The sequence below is a fragment of the Megascapheus bottae genome, chromosome 1 (assembly GCF_031878675.1).
Source record: "Megascapheus bottae isolate mThoBot1 chromosome 1, mThoBot2.hap1, whole genome shotgun sequence".
Classification (NCBI taxonomy): Eukaryota; Metazoa; Chordata; class Mammalia; order Rodentia; family Geomyidae; genus Megascapheus; species Megascapheus bottae.
Genome location: NC_143509.1, coordinates 36,326,912 through 36,354,413, shown reverse-complemented (window position 1 = coordinate 36,354,413; position 27,502 = coordinate 36,326,912). Strand labels below are relative to the sequence as shown.

Genomic DNA, 27,502 nt, shown 5'->3' with positions numbered 1-27,502 from the left:
AGGAATTCAGGTGTGTGTCACCAGCATCCATCTTCCACCTCCCTTCCCCCCTTGATTTTTCACCTTGTGTGGAATGCCGTTTTTTTTGGGGGGGAGGGGTTGGTTGTGGAGCTTGAACTCTGGGCCTGGGTGTTGCCCCTGAGCTGAAGAGCTCAGGAACCGCTTGAGCCACAGCACCACATCCGATTTTCTAGTGGTTAGAGATAAGAGTCTCATAGATTTTTTAGGGCCCAGGCTGGCTTTGAACCACAGTCCTCAGATATCAGCCTGCTGAATAGGTAGGATTACAGGCCCATGCCCAGCTTGCCATTTTTTTTTTTTTTTTTTGTGGAAGATTTTTTTTTGGGGGGGGGTGGGGGCGCCAGTCCTGGGGCTTGAACTCAGGGCCTGAGCACTGAGCACTGTCCTTGGACTTTTCTCAAGGCTCTACCACTTGATCCACAGCACCACTTCTGGCTTTTTCCTATGTATGTGGTACTGAGGAATTGAACCTGGGCCTTCATGCATGCTAGGCAAGCGCCCACCACTAGGCAAAACTCCTGGCCCCCTTTAAGAAGATTTTAACATACAAAACATAGTCTCTGCCAGGGACTTATGGCTCAAGTATGTAATCTTAGTTACTCAGGAGCTTGAGAACTGAGGATCAGAGTTTAAAGCCAAACCCAGGCAGGAAAGTATGAGACTATTATCTTCAGTTAACCGCCAAAAGCCAGAGAGAAGTGAAGCCATGACTCAGTTGGTACAGTTCTGCTGACCTTTAGCAAAAAACTAAGAGGCAGTGTCCAAGCAAAAACAAATAAAAAACAGGTGTATCCAGTGAAAAGAATTTAATATTGAGCAGGTTAGGCACTAATAAATACCCATTTTTGGAGGGGAGGTCAGCTGTGGGACTTGAACTCTGGGTCTGGGCACTGTCCCTAAGCTCTTCTTCAGCTCAAGGCTAGTGCTGTACCACCACTTGAGCCACAGCCTGCTTTTTTTTTTTTTAGGTTAAAAAAATATGTTTATAAAGGTGATACACAGAGAGGTAATATACATAAATGAGGTAATAGCTACTTTGTATTTTTAAATTTGTATTTCCTTAAGATTGTTTTGCATATGTGTAAGTATATTTTAAAAGATAGATTTAGTGAAATTTCAGGTCAAAGGAAATGGTCATTTAAAAATTTGACTGGCAGGTGGTGTCTTCATGAAAGTCCAAACAAATGGAACTTCTGCCATCAAACAGTGTAACTGCAACATGAAATAACATAGAACTTTCTGTCAGACTGGTAGATAGCAACTATTGCCTTCTTTTCAAAAGATGTTTTTCATTGTGATACAACATAAGTAATACATGAAAAAGACATGAATCACATGTTGAACGCACTTGTGTGACTCATTTTCCCATCTCTATTCCATTATTCTGACTTACAGCATCACTCATTATTTTGTTAATTTGTGCTATGATTTCTACTAAGTATGTTAAAAGTAAGCTTATGGCTTACTGTAAATTATATATCAGTACTGCTCAGTGAAAATCTTACTTTGAATACTTTGAATACCTTGTACTTGCATGCTTTGAAATACCTTGCAATGTTTCAGGCTGTAACATTTTATATTTTATAAGTTGTTTATTTCTTGTACACATGGGTGAGAGTATAAGAATGTCAGTGATAAAAAAGTCACTTAAGGTATCTTATGTAATATATATAAAACTATTATATAGTTTTATTATAGTTTTTTCATTTCATCATACTTTTGGTTCTAAGTGATGGTTTTTACCATGTAATATAATTTTCATGTCACTTAAATTTTTTCCTCACTAGCTTATTTTCTTCCATGTGCCTAAGGTCTTCTAAGTATTTCATTGACTTTAATTGCACCACGCCTTAATGTCAACAAAGATGGAACTTTGTAAGTGGTAAAAAGTGCTATGTATAAAGTGAAATTCAAATCACATATGAATGGAATTACAGAAGACAACAGATGAGTATGGTCCAACTGTCACAGTTCGTGAGACTTGATTGCAGCTGGGGAGATGGAATGAAGGCTTCTGTTTCAGAGGAATGTTTGCTGGCAGAGAACTCTGCACTGGAGAGAACTGGTGCTCTCTCTGATGACATTGATAAGGAAAAGTCATGATGACTCCTCAAAGTTTTTTTTTTTTTTTTTGCCGGTTCTGGGTCTTGGGGCTTGAACTCTGAGCCTGAGCACTGTCCTTGAGCGCTATCACTTGAGCCACAGCACCACTTATGGCTTTTTCCTATGTATGTGGTACTGAGGAATCGAACCCTGGTCTTTGTGCATGCTAGGCAAGCACTCTACAAACTTCTGGCCTGACTTCATGTTTTTTTTGTTTTTTGTTTTTTTTTTAAATTTTTTTTTTTTTTGCCAGTCCTGGGCTTGAGCTCAGGGCCTGAGCACTGTCCTTGGACTTTCTCAAGGCTAGAGCTCTACCACTTGAGCCTCAGCACCACTTCTGGCTTTTTTCTATGTATGTGGTACCGAGGAATCGAACCCGGGTCTTCATGCATGCTAGGCAAGCACTTTAACCACTAGGCCAAACTCCCGGCCCCAGTGACTCTTCATGTTTTAAGGAAGAGGCTGACTGTGTCATCGAACTGCAGAAGAAAGATGCTTTTCAGTTATTCATAAAGAAAAATTCACAATTATTGACATAATCATACTAAATATTTTAAATTTGCTCCATATTTATGTCTGACAATTCAGTTTATTGTTTAGATAGGACGATAAAGGTTACAAAACATTTACCATCAGACTAATGTGTTTGATTTCATCTAAATCGATCGTTTCACAGTTCTACATTACCATCCAAAATATGTTTAAACAAAATCCTCCAAACTTCTTAAGATGACTTAATAATGTTTTAGATATTACTTCATTGTTCTGTCCTTGGAGAGAGTCCAGCATAAGTTAAATAAAACTGAAAAATTGGTGTATTTTCTTTCTTTTCAATTGTATTTTATTGTTGGGGTAATGTATAGAGGGGTTACAGTCTGGTGTATTTTCTTTCTTTTTTTTTTCTTAGGATTTGGGGGTTGTCTCTAATGGCGTATTTTCTTGTACTTAAGATTTGACTCTCATTAATTGCCTCAGTAGCTAATTGTTCCATAACCTTTAGTAGAAAAGGATGCAAGACTACCTTTAACAACAATAGTGTTGTGTCTTTCTGGAGTAGTTGCTGTGCAGTCACACTCGAGTATTGGAGCATGTAAAGGCAAATAACTTAAGTCTCCCAATACCTCCTTCCCCCCCATAATAGTCTGCAATTGGCATATAGATGAAACTAATGTAATAACGCCATAGAATAATTGTAGCCCATGAAACAGGGAATTTTGGATAGTTTGAAACATTTAAAAGATGTTGCTGGCTGCTAGTAAGCCTAGTGGTAGTGCTTGCCTAGCCTGGACAAATTCCTGGGTTTAGTTCCTTGGAACCTTAGATACAGAAAAAGCTGGAAGTGGTATTGTGGCTAAAGTGGCAGAGTGCGAGCCTTGAGCAGAAATGCTTAAGGACAGTGTCCAGGCCCTAAGTTTAAGCCCAGGACTGAAGAAAAGAAAAGTTGCTGAGTTTTGTGTGTTATTTTCTGGGGTTTTGTATCAACATAAAAGAGTGATTCTCAACTTGCGTTTGAGAGAATTAGTGGAAACTACATGCATAATTTGACCAGGCATCAGCATGTTGTTATATATATATATATATATATATATATATATATATATAAATCTCCCATAACATGTGTGTATGAATTAAGTAATTGTACAAAGAGATTTCAAACGCATAAGTCAGGTTATGATACAATACACATTGCCCCTTGGTTAATGTTACCCCTTTTATTATTCTCTCCCATTTCCCCCTCTTGTCCTTCTGCTCAAGTTACATTTTTTAATGTTAATAATGCCTTCTAAAAAAGAGGTGTATTTGAGCATCAGGTCTGTGGCAGATTGTTCTTTTAAAATGGAATAGCGAGGTACATCATGCCTGTAACCCTAGCGGTTGAGATCTGAGGATTGAAATTCCAAGCCAGCCAGGGTAGTAAAGTATATGAGGATGTTATCTCCCCCTAAACTAGGAAAAAGCCTGAGTTGGAGCTGTGAACTCCAGTGGTAGAGCACTAGCCTTGAGTGAAAAAGCTTAGGAATAGCACCCATGCCCTGAGTTCAAGCCCCTAGGACTAGTGGCACACACAAAGGGCCTAACATTATACTATGAGTCTTAAGTACAAGAAGACATACCAAATTTTCACTATTTTATTGACCATTAAAAAGTATAAATTATGGGGCTGAGAGTTTGGCTTAGGGGTAGAGTACTTGCCTAGCATGCACAAAGACCCAGGTTCGATTCATAGGAAAAAAAAAGCTGGAAATGGTGCTGTGGCTCAAGTGGTAGAGATCGAGCCTTGAGGAAGCCCAGGTCAGAGCTCAGGCCCTGAGTTCAACCCCAGGACTGTCTCTCTCCCCTCCACCTCCAAATTGTAAAAAGTGTAAGTTATCATTGAAACTCTCTAATGTCCTTTCCTAATCTTAAAGAGTTAAAAAAGTAAACATAATCAGTTAGAAAGTTTGATTATATTTCCTATTAAAGTCAATTTTTTTTGTTCTGAGATAAAATCGAGGATATATTGTAATTATAAGCTAAGCACATTCAGTATGAAGATGCCTAAGATCCCCAAGATTTCTTAGGGATAGGAAAATGTTTGGCAGTATGGTACCATAGAACTCATTTTATATTTGTCTCCTATGAGTGTTGCAAGTGAAAAATTAGAGAGGCTCAAAGTATAGTAAGAAAGTATTTCCATCTGAAGAAATCATGGGCACAGGATGTAAGGGCATGCTGAGAAAGGGCTCAATGATTTTGCTTAAGTTTATTATATAACTTCTATTTGACAAATGGGGTTTGACCAATTATGGATCTTTAATGTTACAGTTACATAATATATATTATAAGTACACTATTTTTTTGTTTCTTATGGAGGAGTACGCCTTTCTTGCCTCAGATTATCTTATGCAAAATGTGTTATGTTTATCAGCTTTATTACATATTATTAATCCATCCAAAATTTGATGGACAGTTTTCCAGCTTTCAGTTAAAGTGTGCATTTCTTACTTAAAAAATTGAAAACCTAGAAATTAAATTCCTAGTGAGCTAGTATAGTTGGCATGTGATTAAATGCAAAGAAAATTACCAGTAATTTTTGAAGTACATTGAATATTTTATTACCATCTAGAATTTAAGAATGAATTCTTAAAGTAATTACAAATACGTACACACAGGAAATGTGCTTGATATGTTTTCATTTTTATGAAATCTTGACACCTTAATTTTATGCTAAGTAATTTTTGAAACAGTAATCCATTATGCCAATTAAATTCTAATAATTGAGGAACGGCTGGACTGTTTTCCAATGTAGCTATTCTAGTCTACATTTCTATCAGCAAGATACTAGGGTTTCAGTTTCTTCTACAGTAACATTTATTACTGTTTTTGTTGGCATAAACACCATAGTGGATATATTGCATCATTTTTATTTTAATTTACATTTCTTTAATTGCTGATATTATTGAGGGTATTTTCATATACTTATTGCCTATTTGTATATTCTTTGGAGCTTCTGTTCAGATTTTAAAATTGTGTATTTTTTTAAATTGAATCGTATCTTCCCCTTCCCCTTCCCCTTCCTTCCCCTTTCCTTCTTTCTTTCCCAGTCCTAGGCTTGGAGTCAAGGCATGAGCATTGTCCTTGAGTTTTTCTCAAAGCTTCAGCTCTACCATTTGAGCCACAGCACCACTTCTGGCTTTTTTCTATATGTGTAGTACTGAGTAACTGAACCCAGGTCTTAGTGCATGCTAGGCAAGCCCTCTTATCACTAGGCCAAACTCCTGGCCTTTTTTTTTTTTTTAAGATCTGTCGTGGGGCTTGAATTCTGGGTCTGGGTGCTGTCCCCGAGTTCATCAGCTCAAGGCTAGGGTTCTACCACTTGAAGCCACAGCACCACTTCCAGTTTTCTGTTGGTTAATTAGAGATAAGAGTCAGATGGACTATTGTACCTGGGCTGACTTTGAACCGCCATCCTCAGATCTCAGCATCCTGAGTAGCTAGGGGTTACAAGTTTGAGCCAGCGGTGCCTGGCATCTGTTTGGCTTTTCAACACATTGTTTTTTAAGAAACAGTAACACAGAGGTCACTAGCAGCAGTGAATGTTGAAATTAGAATTAGAAATAAAATATTAGTCTTAAAGCAAATATTTCATGGTTGTGATTTGTGAATTGTGGATCTATGAAAGCCTTTTAAAAATTTCAGGAAGATGTAAATTGTGATAGAGCAAACAATTTTATTGTCATCCTTTTAGGAAAATACATCTTTATTGATGCAGGGAATTATTCTGGAGAAAAATGTTAAAACATTATTCTTTTGATGGTTTATTTGAATCATGTTCTGAAGCTTGAACAAACAATGATATAATCTGACTGAGTCAAAAGAACAAATTTAAACATCTGTGTTTTGGGCAAAATAATTTGAGGATCTTTTGTGCTTCAAATCTTAAATGGCTCTTAAACTTTGAAACTTCAAAGTGTATCTAGTTTCCCAAAATAGATTTAGGAGCATTCATTACAAAAAAGATTTTGTGATAGTGGGGCTGGGAGTTTGGCCTAGTGGTAGAGTGCCTGCCCAGCATGCACGAAGACTTGGGTTTGATTCCTCGGTACCACATACATAGGAAAGCTGGCTCAAGTGGTAGAGTGCTAGCCTCTGGAAGCCCAAGGACAGTGCTTATGCTCTGTGTTCAAACCCCAGGACTGGGGAGGGAAAGATTTTGTGATAATCTAAAATAGAACAAATTACTTGTGGTTCAATGTGTAAAATTTTATCTCACACGCTTGATTTTTAGAGGAAAATAATAATTTTTGAGCATAGGAATAATTTACTTCAAACACAAAACTGGTAAAGATATTGTAACCATGTCTGACAGAAATTGATGCAAATGTAACAATGTTTTTAATTGTAAATTTTGGGGGGAGAGGTTGGGGGTTTTGAGACAGTTGTCATATGTAATTTAGGTAACAAAGATGTGATTCTTCTGAGTTCTGGGATTATAGGTGTGCATCACCATGACTGGCTTTCAGATTGAAAATTGTGCGTAACTTAGAATTAAAGGTCTAAAATGCTTTCTGGTGACATGAGTTTTCTTGAAGTTACTATACATTGTTAAGAAAGGTAATAAATATGTTGATTAAGATGTTCTTTTGTACATTTTAATTTTTCTCCATGATTCTATGGGGAGTTAGTAAAAGGCTTCTTCCTTCTCATATGCTAATTGTTTGGTATTTGAGGATGAGGAAGAAGACACTACTATTTGGTCCAGTCTTAGAGTATATATGTGATGATGTCCTTGTTGTCTACTTACACTCTTTGTAGCCATATTCTTTATAGGCAACTCAGCCAGAAGCTCTGCTTTTCTTCACATTTGACTCCTAGCCATCTGAAAGTTTTCCCCTTCAAATGGAACGTAGCTTTAGTGTTCATAGGCTTGAGACCAGAGATTTTTGTTAACTAGATTTTAGATTAGTATGTAATCAAATTTGGTATCTTTGTGAGAACTAAATATGATTTGGCTTTGAATTGCCACTATGCAACTGGGGACATGCTAAATTCTTTTTTGAGCGAGGATGGCCTTGGCCCTCTGATAACTTTCTTACTAGAGAAAATCTAAAGATTTTTAACACTGTTTTCACCTTTATATCACTTGAAATTTAAAGTTCGTTTCTTCATCTGCTTGATAAGATAAGGGTTGATCTTCATTGTATCTATTTTTTTTAATCTCTGTGCCTCTGGCAATTAATATATGTTAATTAGAACATTAATGCATATGTAGCTGCTTGATTACATGAATTTAGTTTAGATAAATCTTACTTTGGGGCCCGGGTGCACGAAGACCTGGGTTCAATTCCTCAGTACCACATACATAGAAAAAGCCCAGAAGTGGTGCTGTGTGGCTCAAGTGGTAGAGCGCTGACCTTGAGGAAGTCCCAAGGACAGTGCTCAGGCCCTGAGTTCAAGCCTCAGGACTGACTCTCCCCTGCAAATGCTTACTTTTTCTTTTGATCAGTTGTGGGACTTGAACTCTGGGCCTGGGCATTGTCTTTGAGCTCTTAAGCTCAAGGCTACCACCCTGTCCCTTGAGCCACAGCACCACCAGTCCTGGGGCTTGAACTGGGGGGCCTGAGCACTGTCCTTGGATTCTTTTTCTCAAGGCGAGAGCTCTACCACTTGAGCCACAGCACCACTTCCGGCTTATTATTCTACGTATTTGGTACTGAAGAACCCGGCTCTTTGTTCATGCTAGGCAAGTACTCTATCACTAGGCCAAATTCTTGGCCCAAAAACTTTTTTTAAAATATTTTAGTCATTGTGAACAATTTCAGTTCAGTATGTCACTCATTTCATCATTTTCCTCTTCCCTAGTTCTACACAAAAGGGCAAGAAGAAATTAGTACTTCAGTACACCTGGTGGAGCTGGAAACAAACTTGGAAAAATCCTGGTAAATTAGTGTCAGCTCAGTAGGTTATGGGAGTTTTTCAGAATACCTTTTATCTTAGGTCTGTGGACATAATCTGCCCATCAACAGTTTAATCATTTACTCTAATCACTTGAGTGCCAGAATTCTCTGGAGGGAATGAGCTCGAAGAGTTGATTTAAAAATGAGTGAGAAAGTGGTACAACTAATTGCTAAAAAAAATTTGAGACAAATCTTGGCATTGGAGGCTTACACTTTTAATCCAGTAAATGGGAAAATGCTTATGGATTTTTAAATATTAGAGAATTTAAAAAAAGTTTTATATTGTTTTTCAGTGAGGCTAATGCTTTAGAAATGGGTGAAGTGAAATTGAGACCATGTTTCTAGAGAAGGTAGACTAATAAAGAAAGATTGTTGGCATCCAGCAAGATTTCTGAAGTACTCTTAAATTTTCAGTATAACAATTTTGAAACTGTTTAAAGAATCATGATTTCTTGTGTTCTTTTTTATTTAAATTCAGCAGTTACTGAAACACATCCGACTTAGTGACCAAGTAGATAACTTACTTAGTGTCAGTGGGCGTGGCATCTAGGGCCGAGTGGGTGGTATGTCAGGTGACTTCCTGTGAGCTACATTTTCAGCTTTGCCATCTTTAACCTTGCTTATGCATTTCTGTTTTCATGACACTGAATATTTTCAGGAATGCTTCTTTTTGTATGTGTTTGTTTCTTCAGTTAGGTTTAGCCTGTATTATTACTTTAATTGTTTTGGAATCCTATAGAAGTATGGATGTGTACAACAGAAGCCACAAATTATAATGGATAGACTCTAGACCATGAGTCAGATCTGGAATGTTGAATTTTGTTCCTAGGAAAGAACTGTAGTATAAGTTTAAAAAGCCTATACTTGGGAAGTATTGTCTTTATTTTGTTGTGAATAATTGTATGAAGCAAATTGCCAAACATCTTAGTGTCACTTAAAATGTGGCTAATTGTGGAAAAGTTCTTTTCTGAAGTAGATGAGGTAACACACATACAAAGCCCAAAGATGCTACACTGTTTTAATGTTGATTAAATGATAAGACCTATGCCAGGTGCCTGTGGCCTATACCTGTAATCTTAATTATTCAGGCGTCTGGGATCTGAGGATCACAGTTAAGGCCAGTCCAGGCAGAAAAGTGGTAGAGCACTGGCCTTGAGCAGAAAAGGTGCTTAAATTCAAGGAAGCACCCAGGCCCTGAGTTCAAGCCCCAGAATGGTACATGCCCAGAGAGGGTAGCCATTACCACACGAATACTGAAATAAAGAAGACATCATTAGGGCCGGGAGTTTGGCCTGGTGGTAGAGTGCTTGCCTAGTATACACAAAGACTTTGGTTTGATTCCTTGGTACCACATCCACAGAAAAAGCTGGAAGTGGTGCTGTGGCTCAGATGGTAGGGTTCTAGCCTTGAGAAAACCCAAGAACAGTGCTCAGGCTCTGAGCTCAAGCACAGGACTGGGGGGGGGGGGAGGAGACTTTGGAAATAAGCCTGCTGCATCACAGATGAGGCAGGGAAAGCAATGAGAAATGTTGGAACGTAATGAGAAATGAAGTTTATAAATTATATCCCCTATAAGCAGGATCTTTATAGCTGTGCCTGTCACTGAGAGTAGGTGTGGTAGGAAAATGGCTTGCATAGTTATTTAAAGATTCACCCTGGAATTTTGGAATGATGTCTTACAGACGATTAGCTTAAGGAGCTCAGGGATTTTCTTAATAGATAAGGGGTTATTAATTCTATGGCTTCTGGAGAACCAGCCATCCAACTATGATCACGGTTGTGGAGCAAGTTTAGGTGGCTATAGCATTGTGAATTAAGGGGTCAGGAGTGTGGCCTCATGGTAGAGTGCTTGCCTAGCATGCATGCAGCCCTAGGTTATCCGTATCACATACACAGAAAAAGCCAGAAGTGGTGCTGTGGTTCAAGTGTCAGCCTCAGTGCTAGCCTTGAGCAAAAATTGCCCAAGGGCAGTGCCCAGGCCCTGACTTCAAGCCCCAGGTTTTGCGGCCCCCCCCCAAAAAAAAAGAAGTCTTGTGGGTTAAGTGAGCTGCAAAATTGACTAACAGTGCTGCTGACGAGACCAGCAGCCCAGCACAGTACCATATCTTCCCTGGTGAATTCAGAGCAGTTCCAGCAATCCAATCATGTGGTCCTTAGGAAACAGACTACTCCAGTAGACATTTTCTCTTGACCCTTCAGCCTCTAGAGTGATCATCTACTCTCCTCCAGTTATTTATATCTACTAGTCTGTCTGGAAGCCATACCAAGGCTAGTCCTAATTGTATAAGAACCCACCATTAACTGGAGAAATAAGGTAAATGGGACAAGCAAGTTTGACCCCAAGTTGCTGAAATAGTTGGGTAGGTATGAATACTCTTTCTATTTGGAATTACTGTTTTGTTGCTTTCTCTTTGGTCTTAACTTGATTATTGAGACTTTTCTTTGTATGCACTACTTTCATTTTCTGTTAATCCCATTTTTTTCTATAGTTGTTGCCTGAAATTGTCATCTTATGTTTATACTTAATGCACCTTAAAAATTACAGTGCTGCTGGCCATGGTGGCTCATGTCTGTAATCCTGCCTACTCAGCAGGCTAAGATATGAGGACTTTGGTTCAAAGCCATTCCCGGCACTAAAGTCCCACTATTACCTCCAATAAACTACTGGAAAACTGGAAGTGGCGCTGTAGCTCCAGGGGTAGAGAGGTAGTCTTGAGCTAAAGAACTCAGGGACAGCTCCAAGGCCCAGAGTTCAAGCACCACAACTGGCAGGGAAAAAAAAAATTACGGTGCTAACCAATGAATACTTCTTCATTTTTATGAGTTCAATTTAAAAACTGAAAAATAAGATACCTTCATATTAAAATGCATATACTAGAATATAAACCTCAAGGTGGTTAGGACTGGATGTCTAGGAAGTATTGGTGCTCAGTCCATTTGGAGCATATCATGTGATTAAGCCTGATAAAAGATAATTCACAAATAGATTCCCCCATCCCCCCTCTCTCTCCCTCCCTCTTCCCCACAGGCCTCTACCTCTCTCCCCTCCCCCTACCTTGAATCCAGGGCCTAGATGCTAACCCTGAGCTTTTTTGCTCAAGACTAGAGATCCACAACTTGAGTCACAGCTTTATTTCTGGCTTGTTTGGTAATTAATTGGTGATAACTTTTCTGCCAGGGCTGACTTCCAGTTGAGATCCTTGGATCTCAGCCTCCTGAGTGACTAGAATTATAGATGTGGATGCTCCTTTAGTCTTTCTAAAGTCTCCACTGCCCTTTCTCCTTGCTGCTTTTGTAGGCTTTTAACAGTGCAAGGCTATGGTAAGACACATTTCAATTTTTTTCTAGGAATACCACAAGAAAGAACCTGGATAGGGTCATTTGAGTCACTATTCTCTATCATAGGGGCCTATTGCAGGGGTCATACAAAAAGCATGAGTACTAATATTCATTGTTTTTGAGAATGAGTGTATGTCTTCTATTGAGTGATTTGGAAAATCAGGAACTTTAGCATACTTAAAAAATACTGTATACTCAGGAGGCTGAGATCCCAGGATTGTGGTTTCAAAGCCAGGCTGGACAGTAAAGTCCATGAGACTCTTACCCACTAGAAAACAAGAAGTGGAGCTGTGACTCAAGGGATGGGAGGGTAGTCTTGAACAGAAGAGCTCAGGGACAACACCTAGTCCTAAGGTTAGGGCTGTTGCCTTCAGCTGAAGAGCTCAAGGCCCAGAGTACAAGCCCCATGACTGAAAATAAATAAATAAATAGCACTATAGAAGTAATGAATACATATTTAAATACTAGGGGCTTTTACTAGCCCTGCATGTTTGTCAAGAAATAGCCAATCCTAAGAACTTGTGTTTTGATTCTTTTTGTGGTCACTGTTAAGTATTTATGGATTTCTTGAGAATTTAGAATTAGTACTTATTTAAATAAAAATAATGTGTTAGTGGAAAATTTTGCATATGTAATCAGGTTATGTAATATGGTGATAGTGCCTAGTTTTTCTTTCTTTCTTTTTTTTTTTTTTTTTTTGCCAGTCCTGGGCTTTAGCTCAGGGCCTGAGCATTGTCCTTGGACTTTCTCAAGGTTAGAGCTCTATCACTTGAGCCTCAGCACCACTTCCAGCTTTTTTTTTTTTTTTTTTTTTGCCAGTCCTGGGCTTGGGCTTAGGGCCTGAGCACTGTCCCTGGATTTTCTCAAGGCTGGGGCTCTACCACTTGAGCCACAGCACCACTTCTGGCTTTTTGCTATGTATGGTGCCGAGGAATCAAACCCCGGTCTTCGCGCATGCTAGGCAAGCACTCTACCACTAGGCTAAACTCCTGGCCCAGTGCCTAGTTTTTGTACATAATGAACTCCTGTCCTTCAGGCAGAGTTCCTCTTTATTTTAGGTCTGTCATGGCTCTTGAACTGAGGCCTGGGCACTAGCTCTTTTTGTGCAAGGCTAGTGTTCTACAACTTGGAGTCACAGCACCACTTCCAGTTTTATGGTGCTTAGAGATAAGAGTCTCACTGATTTTCCTGCCCAGGATAGCTTTGAGCTATAATCTCAGCCTCCTGAGTAGCTAGGATCACATAAATTCCTGGCTAGTGATCCCTCTTTGTCTGATTGATGGACTGTAATTTACTTAATCCTCCCAAGTTGAGATTACAGGTATATGTTACTACTCTTAGCTGTTCTGTAAGCTCTTGCTAAGTGAATATGAATACAGTAATATTTCAGAGACTTTGAAGGGATTAAGTGATTTTCAAAGAATAGATTCTGAAATCTGGAGTTCTTAAAATGGCTTAAAAATGTATCCTCCTCTTTCCCCCTCTCCCTTCCCTCCTCCTCCCCCTCTTCTTTCCCTCCCCCTTCCCCTCCTCTTCCCCATCCTCTTCCCCCTCCCCTTCCTCTTCTCCTCCCCCTCCTCCCATTCACCACCACCACCATCACCACCACCACATAGCTGTACAAAAGAGTCACAGTTCTGTAAGTCAGCATCTTGGTCAGTGTCACCTCTTCCTTTGTTCTTCCTATTTTCCTCTTCCCATAACTGCCCTCATGTTACATAGTTCAGTTGTTATATAATGTAAATTTCATATAATGACTGCATTTGCTCACCCTTCATTTCTGTGAACTCCCTTTCCCCTTCTCCCCAAATATGTTTCTACTTCCTGATATTTGTTTTGATAGCCAGTATATTAATTGTTTAGTGGAGTTAAACCTTTGGATTCCTCCCCTAAATATTAACCTCCTTAAGTCAGTTTGTGTATAAATGAACTTAACCCTCTATATGTTAACTTGTATAGTTGTAATTTTAGATCTGACTTCCACATAGGAGAGAAATGTTCTGTTTCTCTGAGATAGCTTTCTTTTCTTTTTTTTTTTTTTTTTTTTTTTGCCAGTCCTGGGCTTGAGCTCAGGGCCTGAGCACTGTCCTTGGACTTTCTCAAGGCTAGAGCTCGACCACTTGAGTCTCAGCACCACTTCCAGCTTTTTTTTTGTATGTATGTGGTACCAAGGAATCGAACTTGGGTCTTCGCGCATGCTAGGCAAGCACTTTAAGCACTAGGCCAAACTCCCAGCCCTGAGACAGCTTTCTTCACTTAACATGATTTGTTTTAGGTTCTCCATTTTCCTGCAAATGGCATATCTTTCTTTCCAATGGATAAGTAAAATTCCAGTATGTATGGTTACCACATTTTTTTGTGTGACATACTCATCTGTTGAAGGGTATCTAAGTTGTTTCAATAAGTTGGCTATTGTGAATAACGCAGCAACAAGCATGTATGTACATGTCTCCTTACCTCATCCTGATTTGCAATACTTTGAGTAAATGCCCAAGAGTGATATTGGTGGATCATAGTGTAGTTCTTTTTAGTTGCACTACTTTATAATTCCACCAACAGTGCAATAGTGTTCCTTTTTCCACACATCTCCATCATCAGTTATTTGTTACTTTCTTATTTCCCCCAACACATTTTCTGAAGTTTGAGGTATGGTAGTCATTGCTTTAACCTTTCTCCTCTCTCCTTCCCACCCCCTTCTCCCCCAACCCCCGTCAGTCCTGGGGCTTTCTCAAGGTTAGCGCTCTACCTCTTGAGCCATAGCACCACTTTGGCTTTTTTTTATGTGTGTGGTATGTAGGAATCGAATCCGGGTCTTCATGAATGCTAGGCAAGCACTCTACCACTAGCCCAGGCTTCCAGCTCCTGCTTTAACCATTCTTAAATCCAGGTTTTCGGGCTGTAAATAAATAGCATATAAAATGGTAAGTGAGGAATACAATCAAGCCACATTCATATACTATTAAACAATTTGTAAGTAAGTGTTGACTCCACAGTTTTATTACCTTAAATAGTAAAGTAAGAAAGTGAGTTGAGGGGCTGTGAGCATGGCCTAGTGGTAGAGTTCTTGGCTAGCATGCATGAAGCTTTGGGTTCGATTCCTTAGTACCACATACGCAGATGAAGATGGAAATGGTGTTGTGGTAGGGTGCTAACCTTGAGGACAGTGCTCAGGCCCCGAGTTCAAGCCGTAGGACTGGCAAAAAGAGAAAAGAAAAGTGACTTGCAGAATTATTAGTGCTTCGTGGTTGATATTTACTTTCCTGTCAACCCCTTCTGCTGCTTCTCTTGCCCTTTGAAAAAAGTTGTCTGTTTTGCCTCACTTCTTCTTGTCAGTAATATGGAAATAACAGGGTTTATTAAAGTTTCAAGTGGGATTTGCTGCCTTCTTTGAAATTAGAAAATTAGTCACTACTAGTGGAATTTATAGTTCGATTGAAAAAACTGTTAAATATCTTTATAACTATAGTGGAAAAAATCATGTTAATGAAATTTATTTAAATTTATTAAATTACTAGGGGTAGCACACATCTGGGAAAACCAAGAGCTCATCCTGTCTATAAGGCACATCCTTAAATAGGAACCTTCAAGTTATTTCCTGTTAATGTTTAAAAATTATTTTGATGTCATATCTTAAAGGAATATCTTTGTAATTCATATGGTAATCTGTGTGACTAAGAAATAGAGGCACTATTTTTAAATTCTGTATAATTATAGAGAAAGCTTAACAGAAACCTTAATAAATTTACTGTTATAAACTGATACCAAGAATACTCTTCCAGGAATTCATTGTTGCTGACTAAGGCAATGGTCTCATTTGCTTTTTAGTTACTATTTAATGAATAACAATAATAGTGGGCTGAATTTTGTTTTAAGAAATGGACATTGATTAATCTAAATTCCTACTATTGGTATTAAATTGTTATGCTAATCCAAAGTGGGAATTAGAATTTTAAGTAGTTGTTAATTAAAAAAATTTCCCCCTCAAGGGCTAGTACTGTACTACTTTGAGCCACAGCGCTATTTCCCTTTTTGTTGTTGGTGTTTTTTTTTTTTTTGTGGTTAATTGGAAATGAGAGTTTCCTGTGCTGAGTTTGAACTGTAATATTCAGATCTCAGCTACCTATGTAGCTAGGATTACAGGTGTGAGCCACGAGTGTATTTTAATTCCAAAGTACTATTACATGTTTGATTTGTAGTATCTCATTTAGTTCTAACAATATATGCTCCTCCGAAAGTAAACTTGTGACTCTAGAGTATAGGGCTGTAGTACAGTATACTAGACTATAGCCCCACTATGCAAAAAAAATTTTGGACAGGCACTGATTGCTCATACCTACTACTTTGGAGGCTGAGATCTGAGGATAGTGCTTTGAAACCAGCCCAGGCAGGAAAGCCTGGGAGAGTGTTAACTCCGATTAAGCACTAGAAAACTGGGAAATGGAGCTATGGCTCAGATGGCAGAGAGCTAGCCGGGGGAGGGGTGGGGGGGGGAGAATCAAGGATGGCACTCAGTCAGACCTTGAGTTCAAGCCTCAGGATGAGAACTCAAGAAAACAAACAAAAAAATGGTTTGCTTTAAAAATTTTGCTTTCACATTTGTAACAGTAATATGTTATAACATTTTTATGATTTATCAAGATGTGATAACTATCATAATATAAATTTAGATGATAATAGTATTTCAGATCTAAGAGTTATTTCAAAACTGCTCACAGCTCTCATTTTATACCACTGGAACAAAAATTACATTTACAGTATTCTGAACTTCAAATGTGGTGTGCATTTATTTTAGCTCCTCCTGAAAAATTGATTTTGTGAAGGAGTAAATTTTATTGTCATTGATTTTTTTAAAAAATAGTACCTGTAGAGATAAGATCTTTATTTTAACCACTAACTCTTTTGGGAAGGGTAGATTACTTTTTTTTGGGGGGGGGTTGGTTACATTATAACATGTTCTTAGCACATTAGGAAACTGAACAGGCATCTTTCAGGTAATATAATACACAAGAGGAGTAAAGCTTAAATAGAGTGTAGATGATGTACAATTAAATGACCCAAATATATGCACAGAAGTTGTTTGAAGTTGTTGGAGGATATGATAGCTAGCGATGGGAAAGAAAGACCTTCATTTAGTTCAGCTAGTGGAAGGCAGATAGGTGTTTCTTGTGTTTTGTTTACATTGTTCACAGTATGATGAATTTCACTGGATTTAATGCCTTGGTTTTTTAAAAAAATGTATTCTATTATAGCAGTCATTATGTCCAAGCAGGAAGTGACGATTTGACATTTGTTTTCATTAAGACAAAAGCCTTTCCACTTTATCCTTTAAGAAAAGCCCATTGGCTTATATGTCTTACTGGCCAGAACTATTAAATATGGCTGCCTTTCACTACAAGAAAAAGTTATACAAGTTGCTACTTTAAACACATGGGATTATGTATACATGGAGGCAATAGTGAATAAGCAGTGTCCTAAAAAAAGCTAATAAACCCACTGTTATTTCAAAATTGGCAAAAAAAATTAAGCGATATGCATTGCAGTTATAAATTGTGAGACTTGTTTTGGACTTTAAACTTCCTTGGAGTTGTAGGAGAACAGGAGTGAGGAGTGGCTCTGACAAGGAACCAGTGGGCAGAACTGACAACATTTGATGACTTTGAGGCTTTGGAACTGATTATTAAGCAATAAGTGGCAAAAATATTTGCTACAGAAATGGCTACAATGTTTTATGCCTTCTAATACTTTTGGGCAAATTTCTAAAAGGGGTAATATACATTTTACAATTCCCATCTCATGAATATTATGTAAATTAAGTCAACTTTCATAAGATGAAGTCCCTTCTTAGCACGGTACCAGTGGCTCATGCCTGTGATCCTAGCTACTTAGGAGGCTGAGGAGCCAGCCTGGGTAAGAAAGTCCATGAGATTGTCATCTCCAATTAACCACTAGAAAACTGGAAGTGGTGCTGTGGCTCAGATGGTAATGCACTAGCCTTGAGCTGGGCCAGGCCCAGAGTTAAAGCCCCACAAGTGACCTTGTGTTGTTATGTCATCCTGGTGTAGGAACCTTTTGTCTCAATTACCTTGTTTTTGAAACAGTAATAGTGTCTAATATTATAGTAGATAACAGATTTACATGTTACTCTGTGAACAAGCAGTACAAGTTGAGTGTTTATTTTTGACACTTGTAAGAACAAGAACTGTTTCCTCAATCTTGGCCTCGGTCTTTTTATTTTTTATTTTTTTATTTTTAATATATTCTATTGTAATTAATAGAAGGGTTACATGATATTTGTCAGATAGAGGGTGCATTAATTCACATACATTGATACCCTTTTACATGTCTTGCTCCCCATTTCCCTCCCCCCACCCCCCACTCTCACCCGTCTTGGTTTTACCCCCTTCCCTATCCAATTTAACCAAATACAAACAAATCCAATATATCAGATAACAAATATATGAGATAATTGTAACAATATGAGATACCCAAGGGACAGCAAAAGAGATGAGAGATAACATAGTACATTAAAGACAACAATCATTCGTTATATGGCTTTTGTTTCAAGAACTGTTTCCTCAATCTTGGCCTCGGTCTTTTTATTGATAAAGCAAAGAAGTTACAATTAAATTGCTTTTCTCTCCTTTATTCTTCCCTACCTTCTTTGCCTCTTGGGTTGTGAGGTTTTGTCTTTTGAGTTCTGGCCCAGTCCTTTGCCTTTTGTTTTTAAGATATGATTTGAGGGGGAGGGAAATGGGTACCAAGACATGTGAAAGGGTATCAATGTATGTGAATTAATGCACCTTCTATCTGGCAAATATCATGTAACCCTTTTACTAATTACAATAAAAAATGCAAAAAAATTAAGATATGATTTGACAATTTTGTGTAAGGCTGTCTTGGAATCAAAATCCTCCTATCTCCCACTTGCTAAGTAGCTGAGATCTCAAGCTGTAAGTTATAACTATGGTTTACTTTATGTCCAACCCTTTAACTTTCTTCAGATCTTTCATATAGTCAAAACAGGGTTTTTTTGTTGTTGTTGTTGTTACTTATGAATTCTTGTGCGTGAGTTGTTGTTCTTGGGGTGCTTGAACTTTGGGCCTTGGCACTGTACCTGAGCTCTTAAGCTTACGCTCTACCACTGGTTACACAGTGCAACTTCCAGTTTTCTGGTGGTTAATTGGAGATAAGAGTCTCATGGACTTTAGTGCCTGGGATGGCTTTGAATCTCCATCCTCAGATCTTAGCTTCCTGAGGTCTAGCTAGCATGAGCTATCATCAGCACCCGGCTTTATGAAATATTTTTATTTGTTGGTTTGGTTTTATATCTCCCATTTCTCAGGAACAGATGTTTGCCTCTTTCCTGAGGGCTTAGTTTTCTGTGTGCCTAGTTTCCTTCTTTTCTTCCCTACCTCCCTCCCTCTTTCCCTCCCTCCCTTCCTTCCTTTCTTGCTTCAGTGAATCGCAGAGGGTGACACATCTGCTGGCTCATGTCTATAATTCTAGCTGCTCAGGTGGATGATAATCTGGAGAATCATGTTTGAGGCCAGCATAGATAGAAAAAGTCCTTGAGACTCTGTCTCCAAAATAACCAGTGAAGAGCTGTACTGAAAGGCGTGGCTCAATATGAAACAGACAGGTGGAATGCTAGTCTTACTAGCCAGTGTGGTGTGCAGTGAAGTGATCCCTGACCTGTGAACTGTTTCTGGAGCAAGAATTCTTGAAAATGGAGTATATTCTTATAACTTGAGATTCTGGTAAGATGATAATGGTTTCTCTGTGGAGCTTTAGTTTTCTAAACTGGGATAGCCTTCATACGTGAATTGCTTCCCCTTGCTCCTGGTGATTGTGACTGCAGGGGAAAGTGTAGAGATAGTAGCTCCTGGATTGTATGTCTGGCCTGATACTTCCCTGCCAGCCTTTCCTGCAAACAGTTGCCAGCTCTGGTCTACTTAGGTTTTGTGCCTTTGTCCAGTCAAGCCTGAATCATGAGAGTAGTTCATTTCAACTAATGGATAAGCTTTGACTTAAGATCAAAGTGAGCAATCATACAAAACATTCCCATTTTTTTTAGAGGTTAATTGGAAATAAGAGTCTCTGGTTCTGTTGTGCCTGGGCTGGCTTTAAACCTTGATCTTCAGATCTCAGCTTCCTGAATAGCTAGGATTACAGGCATGAGCCACCGTGCCCAGCTCCACTTTTTTCTATATATCTGATACCAAGGATTGGAACCTGGGTCTTTGTGCATGCTAGGCTAGCACTCTACCACTAGGCCAAACTCCTGGCCCAGGCTAAGCATTTTTAAAAATCCCTCAGCCTATTAAAAAGAAACTAAGTGTGCAAAATCAGTTTTGCTGAAATTCTTATCCCTTAATTCAGATTTCCCCCAATTCTCCACATTAAACAGAAGTTCACTTTTAGCTTCTATTTAAGCATGCCACTAATTACGTTTTGGAGACTGTTACTGGACACTAGAGCCTAGGATTAGGTTATGTTTCTACTGTAAATATGAAAATTTTCATTGTTTTATCTTTCTTCATAATGAAAAAGCTCTTAGTGTCCATTAGCTTTCCAGAAGAGTCCATACATGGAACAAATATACCTCTAGAGAACAGCCAGACAAGACACATTTCCATCTATATGTGGGCTAATGTAGAGATTATCTGTGTCTTTCTATGCAAAAGGCATATTATAAAGTCAGTACTTCATATGTTTTAGATAAAATGTTCTGCTATATAGGTTATAAATATACCAAGTGTTCTTTTAGAGAATGAAAACAAAGCCTACAAGCAAATACTTCATTACAAGAAGAACTGATGGGTTTAGCTTATGTAGTGCACAAAGTAGCTTTTCATCATTAGCATGTGCTCTTGGCCTCTTGGAAACAGTGAATTATTAGTATTGTCAAGCTCTTGTAATCTTTTCTTAGGAGTTAGTGAGGGGAGGAGTTTTCATATCACTTTAGAAGATGTTAGAAATGAGATTACTGAAGGAAGATTGAACTATAGAGTTGTTCACTTTTGATACTGATTAGTCTTGTTCTGAGAGTAAGTTGTGCCTTAAAATATTAATTAATGAAGATAAAACCATGATTAAGGCTATGCTTAAAAGGCTTAGTATATTATAAACACAGGGTATATACTTATAAGTAAATTTATCTTTTAATGCTGTGTTGCATATTTAAATATATATGCAACTTAGTAACATTTTAATTATAAAATAAAAGAAAGCATGTGTGCCAAAACTTTTTGCCTGATAAGGAGTACTCTGCTTTCTGGATAACAAGCAGCCTTCTAAATATAAAAGTAAAAAATGAAGTTCATAACAAGTAGTTATGAGTTAATTGGATACTGGAATTAACCAGTTGTGTTTTTTTTTGTTTTTTGCCAGTCCTGGGCTTGAGCTCAGGGCCTGAGCATTGTCCTTGGGCTTTCTCAAGGCTAGAGGTCTACCACTTAGCACCACTTCTGGCTTTTTTCTATGTATGTGGTACTGAGGAATCAAATCCTGGTCTTTGTGCCTGCTAGGCAAAGCATTCTACCACTAGGCCTAACTCCTGGCCCCAAATTAACCAATTTTTGTTTGGATTGAATCATATTGTGTATAGAATAATTTGCTTTTATAAGTTCTGAGAAAGATCTACCTAATTTCCCATGCCATAAAACCAGTATATTAAATACCAAAACATGAGAGCTCTCACTCCCTTTTCATGTCTGGAAGCACTAAAAGATGGTGGTCTATTGTGGGTAATTTCAGTGTGGGTGTGTTATGTTTAGTGTATGTTACCTTTTACATGGCTTAACCACTCAAAGTAGCATTAAGTAGTACTAACATTAGCATGGTCTGGAGGCAGCCAAGAGGACACTTGTTTCTGTAGTTAGTGTTTTAGTATTGACTCATTCATACCTCTTTGAGGTAGCCACCCACACATTGTGGGCATTAGCTGGCTATTACCATTACCCTGTCAGTCTCACTAAAGTTGCTCTCTATTCCAGCACAGACAGAAGCTCCACTTGTGGTATGCACTTGAGTACCCTCTCCTTGACATGCTGTGTGATGGCCTTTTCATTGCACTAAAGTTTCATGGATTATGTGCAGATTCTTCTCTTTGACTTACTTTTTCTTTGCTGTTGGACTACAGGACTTTCTAAAGAAAGCTTTGTTACATACTAGGAATTCAAGTCGCAGCTGTGTATGGTAGCAATTATTTGGGGGGAGATTTCTGTCATTGGTGAGGTCATTAAAGTCTTAGTAACAAGTATTTCTAACAAAGTTTGGTGTAGAAAATCTTAAACTGTATCTGTTTTAGGGAACACTGAATACTTTACTTTCCTTTTTCTCAGCATCAGCAACAGCAACTTGCGATTGGTGGTCCTGGATACTCACTTGCACTTCCGCACGTCAATGCACTGCCAATGGTAAGACCCCTCTGACTTTCTCAGCACTTCATAGTTCTGCTTAGTATTCTATTCTCTTGATTACAGAGTCCTTTTGAGAGTTATGAAAAGTTCTCAGCGGCTTGACAGAATACACATTTCTAAAGCTATGTAGCTTCTTAGATATCTCTTGTTAAAACACTAAGTAGTAGTAATGGCTTTTCTGTTTTTGTCACATCAGTAAATTTGGGGGCAATGTAGTCTAATGAATAGCTTAAGAGACATTAGTACTTATTTAGAATGAGTTTCTAGATTCCTATGGAAAGAAATCATATGATATTAAAAAAAACTGGATGTGAAACAGCTGAGATTTACTTGACATCCTGACTATGACCTTTACCGCTTGTAGATAACTTGTAAAAATTAGGGTGATAGAATTGGATTAAAATTTTAAGGTCATTTTCTACTTGTAGGCTATGAGATCTTGCCACTTAACAAGAACTCAGTATGGTTTTCTCTTACATGATTCTTAACCAAAACAGTGTTGCTATGTCTTGGGAATATCAGTATATAGGAGGATAAATGATTGGTTTTCCCCCTTTTCAGTGTAGAAACTAAATCTAGGACCTTACATTTATTTGTTAATCATGCATTCAAATACTGAGCTACAACTCAGCCCAGATAGTTACATAGAAAAATCTTTGGGAGGTGTTGGTGATTTACACCTGTAGTTCTAGCTACTCAGGAAGCTGAGATTTGAGGATCCCAGTTCAAAGCCAGCCCGCGAAGGAAAGTCCAATTAACCACCAGAAAACCAGAATTGGTGTGGTGGCTCAAACTATTAAAAGTGCTAGCTTTGGAACAAAAGAGCTCAGGGACAACACCAAGACCCAGAGTTCGAGCCCCACAACTATATATGTATATACACATATATGTACACACATGCACACACATACACATATATGCATTGCTTAGTTTATATAACATTTTAATTAAATAAATTAATGTATTCTAATAACCAGAGAGCTATAAACTATAAGGTTTTCATAGATGAGTAGGAAATGATTAATCAGTGTAAAAGAAAAAATTAAGAATAACAATAAGAGTAAGATTATTTTCAGATTTTGAACCTTGGACCCTCTGTGTACTAGCTATAGCTAGCTAGGCAGGCATTCTACACTTAAGCTATAGCTGCAGCTCATAGTGATATTTATTTTTTTGTCTATTTATTTATTTAGTGTGTGTTTTGTGCCAGTACTGGCATATTTGTACTTGGCTCAAGGTTAGTGCTCTGGACTACTAGAGCCACAGCTCTACTTATGCCTTTTTTGCTGGTTAATTGGAAATTAGAGTCTCAGGGACTTTCCTGCCCTTGCTGGCTTGAAACCATAATCTCAGATCTCAGCCTCCTGTGTAGCTAGGATTACAGGAATGAGCCATTACTGCCCTACTAGTGATTTTTTCTTTTCTTTTTGTTTTGTAGAACTATACTAACAGGGAAGAAAAAAAATACTAAGTAAATCAGCTATAAGATCAGCAAGTGTGTAATCTAGTTAAGATAATTTGTTTTTAAGATAAACTTGTGTTCACAAAGAGTATATCCTTTCTCCTTCTGAATTCCTTTTGGAGGGGGGTGGGGATGGATATTTTTCTTTCTCCCACCTCTTTCTGCCCACCCCCCACCCCTTCTTCCTCTTCCTCTAGAGTGGCTGCATTTCAGGGAATATATTTTTTTTTTCTGACTTTAACATGAAATGTGACTTGGTTTTTCATTGGCTTAAGGAGCACTTGTTAGGTTCTTCAGATTGCTTTTATGACTTATTAACTCTTATTCAATCTGCTATTTTCCCAGGAGCATTCCAAATTTTCACAGGCCCTGTGAGGTATCAGCTCTTTATTCTTCTTTTGTGGTCCACATTTGAACCTGTTGTTTTCTTTGTTGGTTGTGATGTTTTACTCCATATAATCAGTTCCTGATTTTCCTGGTGTTTGAGCTGCAGATGTACAGCTGCACCCACCTGTATAAGGTCATGTGTGTTCTTCAAGGAACTGGTTGTGCGTTGGCACACTTCTTTTGTTCTTCCAAAAGCTCATAAAACTAGTTTGGATTAGATTATCTCAAAATTTTGTTGAAAAATTGTTGAAAAGTCATTGAAATTTTTGTCTCATGATCATAAAAATTGAAGCTCATTGTTAGCTAAACAAAGTTAGTGTTTAAGACCTACAACTTACCTGAGGATTCTGAAACCAGACATATTTGCACAGTGCACTACTGAGTTGATAGAAAATGGTTCACAAGGCTCAGCCTCTTCTGTGTACTACTCCCCCACTCTTTCCTTTATCTTTTATTGTTTGAGATTTTGGTTATTTGTGGTCAAACCTGATCTGAAAATACTAAGTGGGAAATTTTTCTGAATTTTAAATTTCATGCATGATAAAAAGCTTGATCTGTCTCATTCTGTCCTGTCTGGGTTGTGTTCATTATGTTCACATTGCATGTCCCTCTCACCACCCAGTCACTAGCCATCTAGGTTATTAGATCAGCTGCTACAGTATCCTCGTGCTTGCATACAAATAACCATTTACTTAATAATGGCACCAAAGACTCAGTAGTGGCAAACTACAGGGAAGGGCAGATTAACTCTGGGACTCCCTGGCAGTGCTATAGGACATACAGGAAAGCACCAGACTGTCAAATCCTGTATGTATTATATGTATTAGCAGGTATCTACTGGGGTCTTGGACTCTGTCCCTGGCATGGGTGAGGGAGGGGTGGTGCGCTTGTATCCCGTTTTCCTCTGAAAAATAACATTTGTGGAAATATACAATACCACCAGCCTTCTATCTTCTTTTTCCTTTTTTGCCTGTCCTTGATTGGTCTTGAACTCACTGCTTGGGCTCTGTCCCTGAACCTCTGTACTCAAGGCTAGTGCTCTACCATTTGAGCCACAGTGCCACTTCTGACTTAACTATGTTCACATTGATGTATAACAGATCTCTGGAATTTAAAAAAAATAATTTTATAGTTCCTATTATTAAGATGGTATTAGGGCTATCTCATGAGTCAGGTAATAAGTATATTTCTCTTTGTAAACAATGTCACTTTTTCCTTTACTTTTCCACTGTTTCCCCCTCTCATCCCTGCCCATAGTTACATAGGTTATTTTCCATATAGAATTTTTTTCATGTGTAAAACCATTAAAAATTGTCCTACTTGTTTTAGCCTGTGGCAAAGAACTACTTTTTACTTTGTTCTATGAGTTTAGATGGCTCATATAAGCAACATGATGAAATATATCTAATTATCTTCTTTTGTTCATTTAGTATAATGTCCTTAATTTCAACATTGTCATTGTCCTATGGTGTATCTTTTTTTTTTTTTTTAAAGCTTACATTGGTTATCTAGTGAAAGGTTTATGTTACCTTTCCATACAATTAAAATGTCTTGCCTAAGTCTGTACCCCACCATCTCCCCAAGACATTTCAACAGGCTTCATAGTTGTTTTTTTCATCATTGCTAACAATCTAGTTCTACCTTATTCAATCCCCTCATCATCCTTGTTAGATTGCGCTTTTCCATATTATTTTCTCATGCATGCAGGGTGTATCTGCATGCCCACATATGCTCTAAGCCTGGGCTCTGTTCCTGAGCTTTGGTGCTCAAGGCTCAAGCTCTACTTATGGCTCTTTTGTAATTAATTGGAGGTCAGAGTTTCACAAACTTCCTTGCCTGGACTGGCTTCAAACTACCATCCTAGTATCTCATTCCCCTGAGTAGCTAGAATTATAGGCATATAAGCTAAGGGTGCCTGGCTACGTCAATTTCTTTTTCAATGCCACATTTTCCATTCCATTCATTTGTTGATTGACTTTTGGGGCAGCTCATACCATTTGGATCTCATGAATAGTGCACACTGAGTTCAGTTATTTTCAATTTCTTTTTTTTTTTTTTTTTTTTTTGTTGGTTGTGGGACTTGAACTCTGGGCCTGGACACACTGTCCCTTAACTCCTCTGCTCAAGGTTACCACCCCCTACCACTTGAGCCACAGTGCCACTTCCAGTTTCTCCGTGGTTAATTGGAGATAAGAGTCTCACAGACTTTAGTGCTAGGGCTGGCTTTGAACCTCGATCCTCAGATCTCAGCCCCCTGAGTAGGTAGCTAGGACTACAGGTGTGAGCCACTGCGTCCAGCTTAACATTGTTTTTGATGAGATTGCTGGATCATTTGGCAGGTTTGGTTGAACTCTTCTGGGGAACTTGCATACTTTTTTCCTGTAGTAGTTATGCCATTTTTTATCCACTGAGGTTACATAAAGCATGACAACACTTTTATTTGTTGTCTTAACTGGTGGAAGCCATCCTCATGAGTTTGAGGTGTTAGTTTTTCACCAACTGATTATTCATTTAATTTGTTTTCCTGCACTGTTTTACATGTACTATATTTGGTTATTAGGTACAGTTTATGCTTTAATTTTTATTTGGTTAATTTCCTCTCTGTACTAAGATGTTCTTTTTTTTTTCCTTGAATTTTCTGTGTATCAGTACTTAGATCTAACCGCTTATTAATCTAATTTAGGTTTCTCCCCATTACTTTAGATTGGAAACTGTTTCTTGGGTGGCGGAAGTACTTTCATGGAGGCATGCAGCATTTTGAGTCCTGTTTTGTGCTGTTGTGATCATTGGTGATTATCATGTAGATCCATTAGTACCACAACAGTGTAGAAAAACAGTATCCTCATCATATCAAACTTTTTTCCTCTCGGTGGTATTTTTGTAAACCCTATGGAATAATTTTGCACAGAAAAGACACTAATTGTTTGATTCATTTACTTACCAATTTGAAAAGTCCTGAGCTGTTTCTTAGAATCTTGGAAAGGTAATCGAACTGTGAATGTTTGGCGTGTTTTATTGCTTCATGGTAGTTGTTACGATTGATGATGTCACATGGTTAACCAAAGAATTAAAGAAGTGTTTTCAATTTGATTTATTTTTTTATTTTTTATTTTTTATTTTTATGAGTCATGGGGCTTGAACTCTGGGCCTGGTGCTGTCCCTGCACTCTTCAGCTCAAGGCTACTGCCCTACCCCTTGAGCCACGGCCCCACTTCCTCTTTTCTAGAGATTAATTGGACATGAGCGACTCATGGTCTTTAGTACCAGGGCTGGGTTTGAACTGCAGTCCTCAGATCTCAGCCTCCTAAGTAGCTAGGATTTCCGGCGTGAGT

The 27,502-nt window shown here is 38.3% G+C and overlaps 1 protein-coding gene across 9 annotated transcripts in view; it reads left to right on the top strand.

Annotated features, from left to right (window-relative positions):
• Tbl1xr1 (TBL1X/Y related 1) overlaps nt 1-27,502 on the top strand; it is a 146,983-nt gene that overhangs the window by 47,208 nt on the left and 72,273 nt on the right. For 6 of the 9 annotated variants that reach the window (XM_090342393.1, XM_090342368.1, XM_090342384.1 and 3 more), the window contains exon 2: nt 22,244-22,318. The exons of the other annotated variants lie outside the window; for them this stretch is intronic. The gene's annotated coding sequence lies outside the window, so the exon portion shown is untranslated. The remainder of the gene's footprint in view (nt 1-22,243; nt 22,319-27,502) is intronic. 9 annotated transcript variants of the gene reach the window in all.